The 18,082-nt window shown below is 33.2% G+C and overlaps 1 pseudogene; it reads right to left on the bottom strand.

The window, feature by feature from the left end:
* Positions 1 to 108: 108 nt before the first annotated feature.
* LOC128176842 (uncharacterized) lies at positions 109 to 12,357 on the bottom strand (annotated as a pseudogene).
* Positions 12,358 to 18,082: the final 5,725 nt, after the last annotated feature.

An 18,082-nucleotide genomic window follows, 5' to 3' on the forward strand; every position in this document is an offset into this window, starting at 1 on the left:
ACTTCTAGCAAACAGACAGGCACTAACGAGAGAAAAAATCGACATGCAGTCTGAAATAAAATCGATAGAAGGCAATTCCGTCATACATGTATCACAATTGTATATTGCTCAATATACCATATACAAAATCAAAAAAAAACAAAACAAATAATTTATTGTTTTGTGCTCTGAGATAATTTGCGATTTATAATGTAGAAAATTATGATTCACTTTGTATTTACTCAATATATCCATAACATTGAAGATTATTTCCACGTTGTTTGTCTTCTCTTCATTGAAGCCTGCCCCCCAAATTCTTCCCAACATAAAAACAGCCGCATTTCCGCTGTTTCGTTTTAAAGAGGTGGGTACCCAGATAGCAACCACAGAGTCGTTGTAACCGTACACGAGTCCCCCGTATGGTTCAGCTTCATTCATCACAGACCCGACCCCATCAAACCGGAAACCTCTGCTTGTACCATTTTGCACGTGAATCTTGTTTTCAACGAAGAAAAACAATGGTTAGTAAATAACATTTCAATTTTACATATTTTGCCAGTTTAAAGACATGTTAAACATAACATTATTTCGAACACTAGTCTAACATTACATTTAGTCAGAGAATAGTTTAACATTTTGAATTAATGTGTGTTACTTAAACGAATTTCAAAATTGGCTCACTTGCAGAGGCGAAAAAATATTCGTGAATTGTTGCCAAAATAATCGCATTCCAAAAAGTATTCGTACGAAACCCACGCGATTCAGCGACCGTTGTGCGATGTAAATGCATTAAATCTTGCGATATATTTTGCTGTTGTAAAATGAAATATGATGCGATAAAATAAAACCAGATGATCGGACGATTAAATGTGCGCAAATGCGATAGGACGAGCGGCGCTCGTCCGGTCATGCGTTTCATCTTACGAATGCTCATATGAGTCGGAAGGGATATATATACCGCCCGTATCCGACACTCTTCAGTAGAAACAATTGAATGCAAGACAACATACCGCTCAAGAAGATGACAAGAGCAACAGTTAAAATCAAGATTGATTGTGGCCTGAAGCAGATATGCTTTATGATACAGTGTACACTGTATAAGGGAACTATTCGCCTTCGTTTAATTTTCGCTCTTTTCGCTCTTTTTGTCAGTAAGCGAATTAAGACTTGTCAAATTCCAACGTCTTAAACTTTCTCTCTTTTACCGCAACATTGTTGGAGCGAATTCAAAACGAGACAAAACCGAAGCGAAAATATCACGGGGCGAAAATAATTCTGTTTAGAACTAGTGCATACTAACGGCAAAGCATGGACACTGAAACCGATAAATCTTTCAATGATAGTAAACCGTTGTAAGATTACATAAGACACGTTGAGCAACAGTCTCATGGTCGCACATCACACGCATAAACAGCTGAGATTTATTTTACGATCTTTAAAAATCGTGCATCGCTCTTCCGAGTACACAAGACGGTGTAAAACGCTCGTACTAATGCTCGTGAGCCAATTGTGAAAGAGCCTTCCATGTAAATGCCGGTATTACTATAACGAATGTCGCTATGTAAATAGATAACCCGCGAATGGATATGATATAATTATTTTAGTAACGACTGCTATCGTTTTATTCCGTTCATATACCTCACATTGGATTTCTTTTAAAAAAATTGTTATTCTCAATTTCCATCATAGATACTAGGCAGTGTTTCTGAATGCGGCGAGCGACGCTGCTGATAATTAAAATATTACATATGCGTTTAAAGTCAATTTTTTAAAAGTCCTGGTAATAGTGACCTGGTAAACCATATAAAGTACACTTTAAGAGATTAAGAAAGGGCGGAAGGATCAAAGTGACTTCACGCTTTTGATTTGTCAGGATTTGCTTAAGTTTGATCTTACAATAATAACATAAAACACTGTTCCATTGGCTGATCCAAGCTTCTTTAAAATTTTTTTTTTTTTAATTTTGTTTCTGTTCATCAAAGCAGCACCTCTTCACGAATTAATATCCTTTTTGTTTTGAACGAGATTCCCTTTTGAGGATAATTAATTTCCTTAAAAGCCATACCTGAACGTTAACAAAAGTGTATGCTGTTAAGTTATCAGCAACAAGAACCAAGTGGTCCTCTGCGTCAATGTCTGCCAGAGTCTTCCTTAAGCCAGACCCATTTCTATAAAAGGTCCATGCGGTGACCGTAACTTGCGAGTGCGAAGAGATAACTGTCGTTCCCCCCATCCATCATCAACACATAACAAACCGTAATCTTAAAAGAATAAAAATAAACATATCAGGAAAATTTAAGAGCAAAAAAGTAAATAAAAATGCATGTCAGTTTTTACAAGAAATTTGTATGGTTGTAATAATAAAGTAACAGCTTTTTTAATGCTCTCAACGTACACTTAGAATCAAAGAAGTGTAACTTTATGCATCGTACATGATAAATGGTGTCGTATCATAGACTATTCATCTGGACACTCTTTATAACGAACTAGCAAGTATGTTTAAACAAAAACAACCAGTACGTTTAACAACAGTACTGTTAACAAAACATGACACGTACCGAATGTTTACGTAAATGTGAATTTCAAAGTTATGTCAGAATTGCGAGTTATGTGTCCTGCTAATAATACGTTTCTTTACAATAAAAAATGCCTGTACGTTTAAGCAGTATAGATAATACTCAATAGTTCTATCAAACCAATGTTTTTGTTTGTTTTGTGGAAATCTTTCAGTATTTTGCATACATTTCCAGTTTGAGATTCCAGTGATAAGATTGTAGCAATTATGCTCCAAAAAGCTAATAAATAAATAATGAAATAATACGGAAAATGTGTTTCCACAAGCAATTTGAAGCAAAATCACTGCTTATAAAGCATGGAACTATCATAGTGGTACTCGTATGGTAAAGATGTACAGAAACATATGTTCAAACTGGTTTAAAACCAACAATGAATATTTGTTTAACGCTTTAATCTTGTGATTTTTTTTTATTCTCATACCGAAGTGAAAAGATATTCATTACTAAGACAACAAAGAAAAGGATAATCTTAGGTACGTTTCAAAATTCCATTGACGTTACAAGCCGACCACAGCTGTACATGGGACTCATTTGTTCCATAGAGTAATCCCCCAAAGTGAAGATACCTCCTTGTCGAAAAGACTAGGGATGATAAACCTGTATTTATATAAAACAAAAAGGACGTTATCAATACCCTTTTGTACTTTAAGTAAAAAGAAATAAAAATCAGAGGAAGTAAAATTACAAATTATATTTGTCATTAGAGAAATGTGATTTTGGTTTAGTTTTCTTTGTGCTTTCGGTACTCAACATTGATAAATGATCACGACAGTATTCCATTACATACTTCATAATTCTTAAGGTAATTAATAAATTATGCTAGAATTTATTTGCATTTTATTGTTGACATCGCAATATAGTACAATGAAAGTAAAAATATATTATTAATATATTGTTTTTCTGCATGTATCAGCACCCTATTGCTAAAAAATACATTCTGAGAAAATATGATGACAGTTTTAGAGACACCAGCCCACCCTAATAATCCCGATAATGCTCAGTATGTATGTTAAGATTCAAGTCAATTAGATTCGTTTATCCGGTCAAAGAAGATAATACAGTTACATTTCTTTAATCACATTTTTCCTACAATGGCCATACAAATAAAAAATACCAAATGAATACATGATGACCTTTTTCTAGTGCAAACGCAGACCTTTAATATCAATATAGATCCGACTATACTTTAGATTTTTATTAATATACAAACCATGTCAAAGAACATTGAAAATATACATTTTGATTTCTTTATTTTCCGTACTTTTCAAATGTATTAATTTTGTTTATGGTAAAAAGGATTGAATACATGCACATATACATACATATATTAATAACTGAAGTCTAACCTTGTCCCTGGAATATCCCCTCTCTGGTTCGTACTTGTACCACAATAAAGTCAGGATGTCTATTTAACGAATGTTTCAGTGATTCATTTAAACATCCATCTGCAAGAAAACCAGCCGAAGCGTAAAATAATCCTTATGAAAAAGGCAATAAATAATTTCCAATTTTTTCTACCTATGTTATACTCGTATAACATAACTATGGACAGTTTACGTTTTTACGAGTTGATGTATATCAACTCAGTATAGTCACTGCAAAGGGGTTTCCCATCACTGGGTTAAATCACATTTTCGTATTGATGGTCAGACTAATACATCAATTATCAAAATGCAATGATATGAATCATGAAAGAATGACTTCTTTTATCGGAGGTAAAATTTGTTGTCATCGTATTTTAATCAACAAAAAATCATGATTTTCTTTTTGTTAATTGATATCAATCCGCACAAGAATATAGGTTCAAGGAAATCTTCTGACACATTTCATATACTAAGGATACATTATTGTTGCCATAAATAAATTGTATAAAACATATCAAGTATGTTTCTTCATAACTAAGAACATTTTAATAGACTGATAAAAATGTCGCTATAATTAAATTTGACGTATGTACATGAAACTTCAGTGATACCCGCGCTGTAATCGCTTTTATGCAGATGAGCTCAGCTCAGTGGTGGACGTTTAACGTTTTCCCCACACAAGAGTTGAAGATCATGAATGCGTTTCATTACTTACGCTTTATCAAACGTGAAATGATTTTAGAATGACAAAACAAAGAGTTGAAGCACAAGAGTTGAAAATAATCAAGAGCTGGGGGGGGGGGGGTCTATGTGGTTTGATCTTTCGTCGAGTTCAAGGTCAGTGTGGCCCTGCAACATGCACATCGGGAACTGCGCGCCTGCTTATATACGTCATAGATTATAAATAGACAAGTTGCTGTCCTTTAAAAAAGGACTACAATACGTGGACCATTTGCATGTGTTTCCATGAAAACGTGAAAGCCTTACGATTATCAGAGATTCCACCGACTCTAGCCCTCTGCTTTTAACCACTAAATTTGTACGTTGTATTACGTATACATGTATGTATAGCCCTGGCTTTTTATCTCAGAATTGAAAGGACTCATACTTCTAAAATGATTATGATCTATCTATGAATGAAGCTTGCATGTATAATATCAGGCATTTGGTGAGTTCTACTATTTGCACACACATTACGATTCGCACTACTTTGTTAACTATGCAGTTACAGCTTTGCGTAAATTAAAATTTTCATATTTTGAAGCATATTTCTTGAGATTTAAACTTTTATACAGTGACATAATTATTCAATCATACTTAAAAAAAATTTAATCGGGAAGTTCTCTAGCCTCGCCTACTATAAAAGTAAAGAAAGTTACATGTGTATTCGTAAAACAACAAAACATTGCAAATTATGCTATTTGATGCATATTGTAGTTTCGGCATAACATTAACTTATTTCATAATACCGATAAGTCATATCACATGCCAATCATTTCTTTAAAAGGAATACTTTGTTTCTGTACTTTTAACCGACAACTTTACAATTACAGCGCCTTTGAACTTATGTGTGCATATGGCACGGAATCCCGATTCAGATAAACGTTTGCTAGCCTGGTTCCCTGAGCTACCCATTACGCACAGGAACCAGGCTAGCTCATGCGCAGGCTGAATTTTCCCCATAGCATCCGGTTTAACCTCGCTTATATATTTTCTGCGTGGACCTCAGGGTCCACGCAATTAGCGTGGTACTTACTGTGTTTTGAGCAGCGTTGATTAAGAAATAGTATCATAAACATGGATTTTTTTTTACAAATCGGTTTGATAAACAGAGGCAAACTATTTTACCCAGTATATAGAATGATAGTTTGTAAGTTAATGGTGTGCATTTTGGACATTAGTAGAATTTTGTCATTTTTGTTTTTTTTGGGTTTTTTTTTTGCTTTTTGGTGTAATGATTTGAATTTTATATTAGTATATTATATTTATTTATCAATGTGGAATAACTTTAAATGCTATATAATAAAAACAACAAGACGGAAATCTACAAGCCCCGTTTATCGATTGGTCAAAAACTATGCAGCAACCTAAGAAAAATCACGGACTGCACGGAATATAATCATGGAGAGGATTTGGGTGTTTCTTTTAGCTAACGTACTGATGTACATTAATAGTAATTTTGTGAATTTTACTTACTTTTTACAATCAATTTATTGATTTGTTAAAAAGATGTAAATAAAAACAATAAAATGGGTCTTTGATGATTCATGTGGGTTATGAAGGTAGCGATCATTGCAGAAAAAATTTATATAACCCGCTAACGAGGGTAATGTCTTTTTTCTGCTATGTCGCCACCTTCATATCCCCCATGAATCACCAAAGAAAGCATTTTATTGTTTAGATATAACACAGGCACCTTTTTTCTCTGAATGAAAAAAAAAGAATTTTAAAGAGAAAAGTTTAAAACGTCACGTGCATGTGATTTATGAAACCCTTTAAAATCTTGTGTCAATGTAGTTTTGTAAAAATGGTTTGAAATGTAATGTAAAAATGGAAGAAGGTTCTGAAAAGAAGTATAATAATTTAAGGAATGACAGAAAAAGAAACCATCATTTGATCATATTGACGGTTTGCTCTCAGTGAAGTAGATACAATAAATCACAGGCACAGACGTTATACATTTTTTTCATAATAAAAAATATATAGCAACCCTCTAACTAATAATAAGGTACCGGTATAGAAGGTAACTATATACGTAAATTTAATTATGAGAAAGCTATATATAACATTAGTTAAATGTGGCCGATTGAATGAACTTAACATTATTTGTGTTGATCGACATAACAATACAAACCACCTGTTTAAAGCTGCATGGTCTAATTATTATCCATACAAACCAATTATCTTATTTCTGTTTTGCCACAACTCACATTAACACTCGATGTCAAAGTCGTAATACAATCATCCCCACCTCGACTTCAGGGGCGAATTTAAATATGAGGCGAAATAACGTGATACCCTTTTTATGACGTTTGTTTTGTTAAAAAAACTAATGTATATTTTTGTTCATTGAAATATGGCTTAATTGACCGGGAAAACTACCGCAATGTCTGTTATTATACACATACTTAGCATAACCATCGTTTAAAGGCGTACACAAAATTTGATATAAAATCGGATCATGTAGCTTTAAAAAAGGTGTTGTGCTGTTTTCCTGTTTTTGTATGCGTAATATGCAGACTAAACAATAAATAAAACTCATATTTATTGTCTTTCTATGTTATGACAACTGTTTTAGTCAGTTTTGGGCAAAAACAAACCAGTTCAATATATGTTAACATTTTGACCCTCAAATGAACAAGATGGCCGAACATCCCTCTATATAATATTAAGATTGTCAACAGAAGACAGCATCATTTGATGGAAATTCATACGAACATTACACATATGTAAACAATAACAAGATTCGGGTATTGTTTACAGAACAAAGAAATAAAAACTCTTTATCGTGCTTCTAACTTAATATATGACTTTAAAATTTTGGCAAGACATTAAAAATACCCAAATTAACCATTCTGAACATAAAGAAAAAGGAAAAATGAAATTTTAAATGTTCTGTCGAAGTCAATTTAAAGAATATTTAGATATGCTACTCTATATAATTTAAAAAATGATCTTTCACGATTCATGATTTTTTATCTTTGATATGTTGTGGCCTAGTATAATAAGATACCTATATACTATATTTATTATTTATTTCAAGTTCTGCTTATTGAGAGCAGAAAAGGGGCAATAAATATCTGATTTCTGAAGCATCAACTCGTGTCAGTACTTTCAGTACTTTGATTTATAAACCGATTCTCAGCTACTATCATGTCTGTTGCGTGTCATGCAGGACAAATTAAACATAAGAATGTAAAGTAACCGCCTGTGTGTATATCAAGGTCAACTGCAGTTTTCTTATGAGGAGACAGGACACCGAGTCACTTATCAAGTGATTATTGCAGTTTTTATAGAATATATAACAATACGAAATAAACACTGCTGAAGTAAAGTTGTTGGAAACGTATATATCATGGATTTATGTTTATTATTTAAGACATCTCTCTGTTGATTTGCCCCCCCCCCTAATTGTATGCTTACCAATTATTTTCCGTAAGCTGTCATATTCTTATGAATTATTTAAAATAAAATTTTCTGATATAAAGTACACAAGATGCGGAATTTTTAACATTTTTAAATTAAGTGTAGATGAACAATATCATAACCGAATAAAAAATAATGAAACTATATTCCAATATTATATACTTTTGTGAAATCCGGTAATCTGATTGGTCAATACGAAGTCATTATTTTTTTTATAATGACCGCTGAAAGCGAATATTGACTCTCACGAGCTGTCTCGTTTTCACTTTCGCTTCAGTCAAATATGGCGTCGAATACGAAAGTTCGCAGGTTTGCGAGTTTTAGTGAGGAAGATTTGAAAGAAATAGTAAACAACTCTGAGGCCGAGAGTGCCCTCGGTCGATATCCTCCATGTATCTTCGGTCAATATCGTCATCCTGGGTCATTATAAATGCATATTGACCTACATTGAGTCCATATTTGTATAATAGTTATTTTCTGAACGGCATCAAACAACTCAAAAGAATTTATTCCTTTTTGTGTTTGAAAACAGAAATTGTCACAAAAAATTGAAATTCCATATATAATATTTAAAAAAAAAATAATATGTTGCTTGTATAAACCTTTCAAATCGCTCTTTTTTTTTTATCTCCAAATACATAGAGCAAGGTGGAAGGTTCAATGTTGATTATACTCATGATACTGAGATCAGCACTTTACGTATTAGATTTATTTATAAAACATGAAATTGCAGAAAGTGATATCAAATTCCATGGAAGTTGATTAAACTTTAAATGAAAATCAAACTCAGACAAATTTGTGTAGGTTCAACATAATGAAAGTTAGATATAGCAAATATTCTCTAAATGAACAGTGAAAATGATTTTTTCAAGAATCAAACATACAAGAGATCAAACATGGCTATTAACTGTTTTTGGCATTTCTTTATGCTTCCACAATTATAATTCCATCTGTGTACAGAATTATTTCACAATGAAAACTCTTATACTGTATGTTCTATACTATTTACCAGATACCACCCACTAAAGCAAAGGTCCAGAGAGGACATGCAATTTACGGTTTATAAATAAACTTACTTATAGAAACATTAATTGCTTGACTCTTCCAGGTGATCGGGGGAAGGTCACGTGATCTCCAAGCCTTTGCCTGTACTGTGATTGTCTCAAACAACCGGTAAATGTTTCGGGGACCAATCCATTTATGGTCGTTTCCTTTACATGCAAATATAAAACTTCTTACGTGAATTAATATACTTTCACATATCAATATTTTTGTGTCTTTAAAGAGAAACATAGTACTGTGTATTTGTTGTTCACGTGAAAGGGATTAAAAAAGCATAATACACGTAGAACAGATCATAAAGATTAATCACACAAGGTCGAGGAAACAGATGAAAAACTTGAAAAAAAAAGTCAACTACAAAAAAGTCATCTAACAAACTACCCAAATTTACCGAAATTCTGAAGTTTGTTTTCACTTTTTATAACAAATCTCTGTCTGAATGCTTATTATTGGATATCGTCTGTCCTATAATACAACTTGGAGTGCAAACAAATTGAATACCTCAAGTTAGTCTATTAGCCAGACTTATTGCGTTAACATATACGATGCACCGTTTACTGGAAATTAACTAACAAGTATTGAAACCGTTCTTCTTACAACAATGTAGTTTCAACTAAAAAGAGAATGAAACTTCCTTCAAATGTCACGACTGTGGAAGAAAAGACCATACGATGGAGGGCTGATTCGTGAAAACAAACAGGCTGAAAGTAAGCAAAAGATCAGACAAAGCATTCAAACCATCTGTATGGTAATTATTTTTTTGTCTCTTGTACAATTTCATGAAGAGTGCCCAAGAAATCAAGGAATCTGGGTTGTTTATAAATGCAATGGTAAATGCAACTTATTGTTAGACACTTGTGCTACAATTACTATTCCATCAGATAGATTGCATGCTGAAATAATTAAACCTGTTAAGATGAACTTTGCACAGAGAATCGTGAAAGCTGAACTTGATACTCAGAAATTATACTGTAAGGTTGTGGTAGCAATTGCGATAGTTGATAGGAGCCTTGGTTTGGAATTCTTAGAGAGCTATAAATACCCCATAGATGGTTTTAGAAAAAGAATGTATGTTCAAGGATTAGAGCACAATCTAGAACTATATAAAAGTTCAAATTGTTATCTCACTGGCCTCTGTAAAACCATACAAGTTGACGTTCTTATGTTATATCTGTGATAAAGATTTCAACAAGGAGACTGAACTAGTGCGGCATATGAAGAGATCACACCCTAGTCGAAAAATAAAAGGTTCAGATGAGGTACCACAGAGTGGAACTTTTCATTTGGAAAGTCTTCATCGGGAAAAGTTAATGTTTAAGAGAATTGGCAGGAAGATCCATCCTGGTGATTTCTCATTTGAGGAAGTGGATCAAGAAGCTGAAAGAACTCACCGGGAGAAAAACCCACCAGTTTTACCAGAGAAATGCAAACCTCAGACAAAGTAGCGGGGCCAAGTGACAGTTTTTCTATTGTCAAAGAAGCGCCCTTGAGAAGAATTTACAGAAAATTGATGAAGAAACACAAAATGACAAAGTCCAGGCCAGGAAGATCCATGTAAAAATTATCCGGGGCATTATAAAATTTCAGAAGGATTCATGCAAGATGATAGAAAAATTTCGAGGAAGAAAAAGCATGATCGATTCTTTGTTTACTTCCGAAATTTCAATTGCTTACATGAATTAATCACATCAACCAATTAAAACATTAGGTATGCGCAGATCAATCTCATTTTTTTTTTACATAACCTGATCATATATTTTAACAGTCCTTTGTGGCAAAACGCTTTTAATAAAATATGCTCTTTGAGAGGGGCTTTAAGTTTGGGATTTACACAAACGTAGATTTATTTTTTACCAAAGTGATCTGTAACTGAACATATACATAATGGAAGAACCTTAAAGAAAAATGGCTTGGAGAAGGATTTAAATGAACATTTAACTTGAAATATTTTGATAATACCCAGTTTATATAACACTTACTGAATCAGTTGATTGTTGTGGCTATGCCAGATTATCGTTTAGAAGTAAAGTGGCTAAGTACAGATTTGCATCTACTTTGTTCTCGAAATCAGGGTTAGCATAAAAGCACTTGTAAATACGCTCAACCGTTCACCTGTATAAACTGCTGCCCATTTGCTTCTTGACGCCCCGTCGTTACTATAATGTGGAACGAATATATCGATGTGAGTACTGTCGTAGACAAACACAACACCCCCATAAATAGCTCTAGAATCATCATCGTCCTGCTGAGCCGACCCAAACGCGGGAAATTTAAACCCATTCTTCGTCCGTGCCTCGACCTTGACATAGGCAGGGTCCTCTAGAAGGCCATGTCTGAGAGTCACTCTGGAGGTGTTCGAGTTTGCGGTCATCGAGTTCCACTCACTCACATAGCTTGGTGTGGATTCAATTAATAGTGCATCTAAAATAAAATAAAAATTCTATTTAACTCCAATGTTTCATTTAATAACCTTAATATTCCATGCATTCGCATTAAACATCGGTTATAAAATTTCATACGAATAATTGTTGAAAATTGAGTGAGATATTTATCTATTATAGAGATATCTCATAGAAAAATATAATTTTCAGATTTTCTGCAAAATATTTTTTTTTTATCTTAGAAGTGATCATTTGTTTTTACCACACTTTTCTCTAATATTTTGTCATTAACAGTTTAGCAGACAGGACATTGATAATTATCCAAAAAGACAAATGAAAGGCATACTGTACGGATCAAACCTCAAATTGATATGACATATATAATATTTTTCAGTTTCATTTCACATCATAAAGACAATTCTTCTTTCAGGTTAAGGGAGTTTTGTACGAACTTCTAGAAAAATTTTATAAAGATTTAATGATTTAATATTAGGTTAAAAAGACTATTTTAATATATAAAACGACCCTCCTGTTAATATTATTTAATATTATGAGATGAGTTAAAAGCCAATTTTTTTCTTGCAATATTCTCAAAAGGCTTGATTTTTTATTTTCAATTTTCAAACATCAAGATTCTATTGGAATCACACAAAATGTTTTTTTAAAAAAACGCTAGGTTAGCTTTCAGCCAAGTTAATATTTATTATAAATATCAAATATTGAAAAGAACATTAGAAGTACACAAACCTATGAAATATAATTTTGAAAATGAAATTCTTAATAAATGTTTTGCAACGTACCAATATTTTGATTAATCCATAGAACTGGAAATATCAAGAATGTCCGCATAGTTTACAGTATATTCAGTAAACGAAAGTGATTGCAAAGATTCATTTTCTCTGTTTTAAAACAGATGAAATTATAAAAAAAAAAAAAAAAAGACAAAGCTTTGATAGAGAAAGATCAATAAGTTATTCAAGAATAAAAAAAAATATTTATGAAGATAAAAGGTGATATTAGAACCATGAATTAAACTTTAAAGAGCTATAAAATGATTCTAAAGGAATTCAGAATCAGACGCTCGAAGTTGGTTAGCTCTTCTGTCCTAGGAACTTACCAAGGCAGCTGTAACGATAACACATTTCTGATCAGTTAAAACTGAATATATTTGTTTGTTTTTTTTATACATGTATATACAATAAAACTATTTGCATGAATACAAAAAATATACACTCTCTCATTGCTTAAATACACAATGTGTACACATGAGTTGGACACCCAATTTTACCACGTCTCCAGTGTGCCACCTCGTTTCAACGTCACTGCATCACCACGTCTCCGCGCATCCACGCCACTACATCACTGCATCACAGTACTTTGCTTCGTTACCATTTCCGGTAATAAGTCAGTGTCGAGCCCTCGTCCACTCCAAAGTCGTAGACAACCGGAACATCGTCTGTCCTCTTAAATAATGATATGAAAAATTACAGGGCATAATGCAAGTACATGGTTCAAATCTTGTCTCTGAAAAAATCGTGCGCTGTCTCTAAAGTGGCAAAATTTCATGCTAAAAAGGTCCTATCAAAAAAATAAAATAACCAATTTAGAAAGGAGAATCTAATATCCGATAAAATGAGGCTCCATATGGGTTAACCAGAAACCTACAACTAACACTGAATAACAATAAAGGATAAATCAACAAACTTAAAATCTATTTCGAAAGTAACAGTTTATTAGCTAAATAAATGTTTATCGGTTATCTTTCTTTGTAAAAAATGGATCGAAAACTCCTTATGAACCATTTTGGCTCCTTGTTCAAGGTTTCATGTCCACAAAAAGTAATATTAGATTATCTTATGAGTTCTTCACGTTCAAGTTTAAGGTAATAAATTGTTTTTCATTAAAAACGAACATCTGCATTAGATGACATTAATTTGTATGTCATTGTTTCCTCTATAGAATACCGGTATCTACGCTTTGTCTTTTAGTTCAATAAGATGTTCAATCGATCTCTTTTGTATGTCATCTATTACATGTTTGATATTTGTAGATATTGGTGGCAGAAAAGCTCTTAAAAATCTATTATTAATATTTTTGTGCTTCATGGAATAAATAAAAAGTATAATAATTTTTGGTATGATTATATTGAATTCACTTATGATAAAACACGTGTTTCATTTCTAGGTGTAATAATTATAAATGACTCTAGATCTACTCATAATGAATAGCTATATAACTGTGATTGTTAAATTGAGTTGAGTTGTTGTTCGTTATTGAAAATAAGTGGTAAACACTTTATAAAATTTGATATCAAAAGAAAATAGAGGAATTGCTATTGAATACGTCGAAACCATCATCCTACGCATAAATTGAAAGTGAATTTGTGATTAAAAAACCCTAAAATTGCCTTTCAGGTTGATTTTTTATGTGTTGGATGTGTGTGAATGAGTTTTCATTCGATTAATAATTACACGGTATTGTGAATAAAGGTCGTTTAGTTTCCATCGTTTATATATTATTAATTATTAACTATTATTGATATGTTAAATGCATGATAGTCATATATTTGCTCCTGGTCAAAAGTTTTTTTAATCAGATAAAGAAATTCCTCTTTAAATTGTTTTTAACCATAGATGCGATAACTGCCATTATTTAAGTTGCATGAAAGACAAATTGGGACAAAAATAAAACGACAATGCTTACAAAGGAATCTCGAAATCTACGCATTATGAAATTTGATAATAAAGAAAATGATCTAAGTATAATAATGACCCCTTTTGGATTTCATCATGCATAGATTTCTATTTTAAGGTATTATAACAAAATTTAAGCCAACTATTTCCAACTTTTAAAAATTGTATTTTTTCACTAGTGTTGGCTACAAAACCGATTTGTGCATCCATGAGGCTTAATATACAGGGATATTTAGACCTGTAACATATGCTTTAGCATCTTTGCTTCCACGTTGTTTCTCAAATAGAGAACGGTGTATAGAGGAACACTAATAAAGACAATCACCATAAGATAGCAGAGATGGGGGGGGGGGGGGGTATTTGTTTAAGCTTATAGGGACTGAATTGATCAGGCGTAATTGGATATGTACCAAATACAGTATAGCGAAGTCGTGTTCCAGATTCTCAAAAGCTTTATATCCTACACTGCGGGAATAATGGCAACATATCATCAGACAAAGCAATGCGCGACTTGTTTGTAGCAATGGAGATTTGTTATTTATATTTAATTATGTTTTATGTGTTAAAATGAGTATATCCAGTTATGGACTTTTGAGCTGCTCTATTATTCAACAAAATTTTATGTGAAATCATTACACATGTGTGCATAATTCAAATAGACAATTGTATGATAGAGTATTGGAAATTCTGAAATTCTATTTGACGGGGGAGGGGGGGGGGGGGTGGATAACTTGTGTGTCGTCAGTACCAAATGCGCAGCACCATTTGTTATGTTCAATTCATTAAAAAGAGTAAAATTAGTAAGTGGAAAGTCAGTTTTGAATTTTGAACTGCACCAGTCGTGTTCGAAAGGTATATCTTTGTATTTTAAAATATCGTACCTAAATGACAATTTCTCGGCCATTTTTCAATAAATTCAACTTTTTGCATACCAAAATGTTTGTAATATTCTCCTCTTTGCACCAAAGCATTAAAAAGTGGCATACAAAAATATTGTATTTCCTTTCAGGTAGCTAAACACAGCTTCGTATAAAATCGACGGGTTTTTTTTTTCAGGGAAAATTAAAACATGATGGGTAGGGATTTTCTTGTTTTTTGATATATAAAAACTATTTTTTTTAATTCTCAGTTGCATAATATAGAGGTTTATCTTTCAAATACATGAAAAAAGTGTGTAGAAAATTTTAAAAGATTAATTTTGTTAAACTTTAAATTAAAGGGGGGTACCTAAAAAACCATCTGGATTTTACGTGTGCAGAATTTCATGAATATTTTAGCTGGTAATGTAGCTCTTTCAAAAGCTGGCGACTGATAACATACCTGATGACATTATAACACGATGCCCAAGGCTTTTTTCTTGAAAATGCACAAAAATAAGAAATGGTTTATTTATTTGCATTCTGTTGTTAGCTGGGGGAGCCTAAAATGCATCGGTGTACTGCATTTGGAGGCATTCTTTTGTCTATTTTCCTCACGTTAAGTTCTAGCATTGAATTACATTTGCATAATTTTTTAAATATTTTCAAAATTCACAATTTTATCTTTCTATTGATGTATAGATACACATGTTTTTACAATCTGATTTTATAAGGGTCAGTTTTGCTTGTGCCTCATTTTAAAACGTCCTTTTAACGTTACGTATAAAACTGTGTTTTGCACCCAAATCTCCGACGTCTCTGCCATTATAGTGTGATAGGATTATATTTAGCATGGTCACATGTCAAGTACATGTTCGTCTATAGCTTATGCAAAACGTAACGATAAATATGATTGGTTGTATTTGTTTAAGTATCATTCGGAAAGTGTCTGTGTTATTCATAATGATGTGGGGGAAAACTGGTTCGAGTTATAAATACATATAGTCGTTCTGATTGGTTAAGAGAAACACACCCCCAGAGCGCGGTGTATATAAAGTCAGGATTTGCCTTAGTCCGGCAGTTGACGTGGAATCTTCTCTAAGGTTTGTGTCAACTCACTTCCCCGGGTAGATGGGTGGGCCCCAGTCTCCGTTTCTCGTCTCGTTCATTGCCTCGCTAAGTGTTTTGTTTATCGTCCCGAAAATTTCCAATGTGCAGCATGCTAGGCATTTAGTCCGTGCTAAGTGGGTTTGTATTAGGTTTGGGTATCTTGGACTTTAAATTAACTTTAAGGCAGGCTTACATTTACGTTGTGACTTGCTAAGGATGGTGATAAAGGGAAGTTTGTATAACTGTATATTTGTGTATATAACATTTGTTCATTAATAAATATATGGATCCATAACACTTGTTTTCGTTTACATTGAAATTGGAATAAAGGTACTCGTTAATTTGAAGTAAACGTATATATCTGACAGAGTGATTGAGCGTTGATATAAATTTCTAGAATCTTTACATTATTATGGAGATTTGGATTTAGACTTAGAAAACAGACGGATTTGAGATTGACTTAACTTAAGCGACTATAGACGTAAGAATATCATGGAACTCCTGGTATAAATTAAAGTTAAAACCACTATACGATTACAATAGTCTCGTTCAACCAGACGCTCGACTGTCTCCGAAAATCTCCGACGAGCAGAGGCGTGTAGAGACCCTATCTTAATGTACAATGTATGGAACCTGTATGATAGGGACAAAGTCCTCAGCGCCCTGGCGCCAGAAATTGGTGCCTAAATCGTACCTTTTGGGACCGGATTACGTCAGGGGACACCCAAACCCGAGGATCCGGTCTCGGCTAGATGGCACACCTCCTATATAGTTTGGGTGCTAGGAGCCCTGTATAGAGACCCTTTAATGGAACCCGTGTGATAGGGTCAACTCAGGGCTATGACGCCAGAAATTGGTGCCTAATTATCGCCCCTTTTGAGACCGGATGATCATTCCGTCAGGTGACACCCGTACCCATAAGGATCTGGACTAGGCTAACACACCTCGTAGTTTGGGCGCTAGGCGCCGTTTTATCGTATTATCAGAGACATAAATGTTATTTATGTCTCTGTTATTATATAATGCAGTCGGGATCGGCCGTTCCCAAAAATAGTCGATATAAATACGCTTAAAACTGTTAATCTGCCCTTGTACATGTGCATGCTGCTAAAGATGTCAAAGACGGTAAACGCCTTCACCGAGATTTTTGGCAATGGACATCAGATGCTATTGGATTGCATAAAACAGGACGGAAGTGATCACCATTTACTACAAAAACTAATCTCCTACACTTCGAATTTGAAAGGTAAGATTAATATGTATTTTCTAAGTCAATTGTAAGTAGGCCTACCCAGGTCTAGGCAACCTCCGTTTTTGGAGGATAGCTCAATTTCAAGATGGCTGCTGATTTTTATCATATATGGAAAGTCACTTTGCATTGTGGGTGAAATTATCCTCCATTTTTGGAGGATAGCATGGGTATATTTCAAAAGCTTCGTGCATATCTTTAATGAGAAAATGCAAGCACCAGACCATTAGGGAATTAAAGTTAAGGAAATAAACTAATGATTGTATGCGGCGATTTGAAATTCTATGTATAGTATTTTCACAGTATGCTTTGAAAGTGTGTGTACTTCCTGTGTTCAGTTTTACAAATGACATAGACTATTTACATCTGTTTTTTTAATAAAAATCACAAAATAGTGATGTTTATTCCTCATTAAAACATTAATGAGTTCATTCACGTTTAGAGACACATAATAGATATCTTGATCTGCTATATTGTACATGTACAAAGTAAATGTTTGCATATACCTTAGGAACTTTGTAGCTCTTATTCTAATTAATTCACAGGTTATTAAGTATCATTTAAATTTAATCCCTTCACACAAAAAGACATTGTTAATTTTTATTAATCAAAATGATACCATTTATAGATATCAATTATCCTGAATATTGAAAAAAAATGTGAGT

This window comes from Crassostrea angulata, chromosome 3 (genome assembly GCF_025612915.1).
Source record: "Crassostrea angulata isolate pt1a10 chromosome 3, ASM2561291v2, whole genome shotgun sequence".
Classification (NCBI taxonomy): domain Eukaryota; kingdom Metazoa; phylum Mollusca; class Bivalvia; order Ostreida; family Ostreidae; genus Magallana; species Magallana angulata.